This window comes from Anabrus simplex, chromosome 12, assembly GCF_040414725.1.
Source record: "Anabrus simplex isolate iqAnaSimp1 chromosome 12, ASM4041472v1, whole genome shotgun sequence".
In the NCBI taxonomy this organism is placed as follows: domain Eukaryota; kingdom Metazoa; phylum Arthropoda; class Insecta; order Orthoptera; family Tettigoniidae; genus Anabrus; species Anabrus simplex.
The window spans coordinates 30833437-30837181 of NC_090276.1; the positions used below are offsets into that span (position 1 = coordinate 30833437).

At 42.6% G+C, this 3745-nt stretch overlaps 1 pseudogene; it reads right to left on the reverse strand.

The window, feature by feature from the left end:
- Positions 1–2316: 2316 nt before the first annotated feature.
- On the reverse strand, positions 2317–2435 carry LOC136884591 (5S ribosomal RNA; annotated as a pseudogene).
- Between the last annotated feature and the right edge of the window lie 1310 nt (positions 2436–3745).

Below are 3745 nucleotides of genomic sequence, written 5' to 3' on the forward strand. Positions count from 1 at the left end.
GAGTAAATATCTGTGACAGGTTTTATTTGTGGGAGGTTCGAATGTGCTCTGTTGTTTTCAGTCGATATGCAACATAGCTCTGTCACTAGGACAAAATGGTTTGTCGCACTTCAGACGCTTCAATTTCCTCAATCATATTGTCGACACCCGAAATCTCTTTCACTGTCACCATCCTCCAAAATCTGCGTTATATTTTTTCTGACCCTCAAAATCCAGAACTAGCCATTTTAAGCATCACACAGATACACTACACTTAGCATAAAGCAGACACACATATGTATCCCATGCCAATACACTGACGATGGGGAAATACAGGGTCTTCCTTATAAACCCAGACCGATCGCACGGTGTTTGTACTCTGGGCTACGGCAGCTGCCTCAGCCCAACTTACGTCGTGCGCGGTAGCCCTGATGGAAGTGTATAAACAATCTTATGTGAAATCTTACCGTAAATAAAAATCCTGGAAGTGTTGTCGTTCGTGGGTTATACACGCATTGTATCCGGTAACCAAATTCTGGCTGACGCGAGTAAGTTCTGCCACTGCAATGTTTCTGATTTCATTCGTAATGTTTTGTTTCAGTTCTTCCAATGTGTGAGGATTTATTAGACACAAGTAAAAATCACACACTATTAGATCTGGAGAACGAGGGGGAATAGAAGTCATCACTCTGTCTGCAAACATTTCTGAGATTGTAAGAAGGGAATCTTATGCAGTATGAGTTGAGGCTGAATCCTGTTGAAACCACTCACGCAATTTTTCCTCTTCCGTTAGCTGGTGATGAACGGCGAACAGCGTCAAAATGTCATCTTGGTACCTCTCTGCATCTACTGTCGTTTCCAAAAGTATAGGTCCAATTATTCGTCTTGCACTAACAGCACAACCAATATCAATTTTCCTATCATATTGAGGGACTTCATAAACACCATTAGATTTCTCTGCACAGCAATAGCGAGAGTTATGACTGTTCACACGACCATTCAGATGAAACCAGACCTCATCCGAAAAGAACACAAGCTGTGGGTCGAATATTGCAAGATATCGCTCACAATATCTCACTCTTGTGGCTGGATCAGCAGGTTTTAAACAATGGGTACGTGTAGCTCTGTGTGATGAAGAAACCGAAACCGCTACTTGCTGTGCTAACTTCTTGAGTGATTTATCTGGTGGCCGTTCAAGATTCGCACCAATATCATCTAGCTTTTCCTCTGTTAAAACTGTTCGTGTGCGCGAATGTTTTTTTATTGAACACTGAGCCAGTAGTTTTAAATGTATTTACAATTACGTGAATCTGTGCTCGTGAAGGAGACCTTGTATTTTACAGAGAAAATTACTGACACAGTGAGGAGAAAACAAACGAGAATACCACGCTGAGATTTCTGGGACCTTAACCTGTAGGGTGTGCGTGCTGTCAGAATGCCCCTTGCAAGTGATGAATTCGAAGGACTCATTGCAGTGCACAGAAAGAAGATATAATGCGTATGAGTTGAGGATAGAGATTCCAGGGATGGAGGAACAGTCACAGTGGAGTAAGATTTTACATTTAATGGGTAACAGAAATATACATTTTAAATTGTCCACAAACGCGTCTCCTACGTTCAGTTGTGCAAGCTACATTTATATTAATAACATTTAAACTCTTTACGCTTTTTCAATCATGGAATTACCAGCGTTTTGCTACAGTGTAGCAGTGGGCTCATCAGTTGGAATGCTACACCTTTCCAAGACGTTGGTGGCTAGTGAGCTGTTGAGACACCACTACAAGCCTCCAATGTAAGACAATGCAATGGTGATACATTCATAATGTTCTCTAACAGCTGTATCAGAATGATAATCCTCTTTTCAATATCATGCCTTCTTTTCTTTTCTTTCAATTCAATTTTTATTTCGAACTTATCTTTCTCAAAATCTAACCTACCCTTCAGATATTTGAAACTCTCCTGCCTAATATTTTCTAACAAATCTACTCTATATTTCTTTCCACCTGATATTCCTGAACGCCTGTTTCCGGACGGTAATGTGCTTTTAGCAACTGATACAACATGCTCTACTGTTACAGGGGCCGCCTCACTGCAGGAACTACTTCGGCTGCTTCACATGATGCGGTTACCGGAAGATGAGCAGTTGTTGTGGTTGATAACAGCAGTTTAGGTAAATATTCCGCTTCCTCTGTAAAATATCGTCAATTTCCTTTGCATACTCAAAGGTCTTCCCACCATTCCCTGTTTTATTAATATTGTACATTTATGTCTTAACTGCGGTGATAGGACAAGAACCAGCGTATTCAACATGGTATGGCTGTTAGCAAAAGGGAATTGAGTCAACGGCACGTGGTGTTCCCAAGCGGTCACCCATCCAAGTACTGACAATGCCCAATATTGTTTAACTGCGGTGATTGGACGAGAACCGATGTATTCAACATGGTATGGCCGTTCCTTCCTTTCTATTAAGCCGGGCTGAGTGGCTCAGAACGGATGAGGCGTTGGAGTTCTGATCCCAACCATCAGAAGTAGTAAGCAGGACGTAAGAAAAAAATAAGAAAATGGTGAGTGTGATTGGCTGTGCCCGCCGGGAGCCCGGGTTTGATTCTCGGCTCTTCAACGAAATTTGAAAAGTGGTACGAGGACTAAAACAGGGTCCACCCAGTGTCGGGAGGTCACCTGAGTAGAGAGGGGTTCGATTCCCGCTTCAACCATCCTCAAGTGATTTTCCGTGGTTTCCCACTTCTTCTCCAGACAAATGCTGGGATCGTACCTACCATCAGACCACGGCCGCTTTCTTCCAATCTACCACCTTGGTGAATTACTGGTCCGTCCCCTCAGTTGTATCCTCCCCGACCAAATGTCTGATGCTCTAGGACACTGCTCTTGAGGCGGTAGAGGTGGGATCCCTCGCTAAATCCGAGGGAGAAACCAACCTGGGTGGTAAAATGATTAAGTAATAATAATATCCGTCCGCCTCTGTGGTGTAGTGGTTAGCGTGATTAGCTGCCACTCCTGGAGGTCCGAGTTCGATTCCCGTCTCTGCCACGAAATTTGAAAAGTGGTATGAAGGCTGGAACGGGGTCCACTCAACCTCGGGAGGTCAACTGAGTAGAGGTGGTTTCGATTCCCACCTCAGCCATCCTGGAAGGGGTTTTGCGTAGTTTCCCACTTCTCCTCCAGGCAAATGCCGGGATGGTACCTCACTTAAGGCCACAACCGCTTCCATCCCTGCCTATCCCTTCCAAACTTCCCATCCCTCCACAAGGCCCCTATTCAGCATAGCAGGTGAGGCCGCCTGAGCGAGGTACTGGTCTTTCTCCCCAGTTTCATCCTCCGACCCAAAAGTCTGAAACTCCAGGACACTGCCCTTGAGGCGTAGAAGTGGGATCCCTCGCTGACTCTAAGGGAAAAACCAACCATGGAGGGTAAGCAGATTAATAAGAATAATATAATATAATATAATATAATATAATATAATATAATATAATATAATATAATATAATATAATATAATATAATATAATATAATATAATATAATATAATATAATATAATATAATATAATATAATATGTTGTTTCATCTATATATTTTAGGACTAATGTGAAGTGAGAAATTGTGTATACTTTTTATTACGATGACTTAGGTAAATAATTGCCCTGAGCTTTGGCTGACCGGCTTTCGGTTCAGAGGGCCTTGGGTTGGAATCCCGGTCGGAACGGGGATTTTAATCCCGAGTCAGTATTTGTATTCTTATATGTATGAT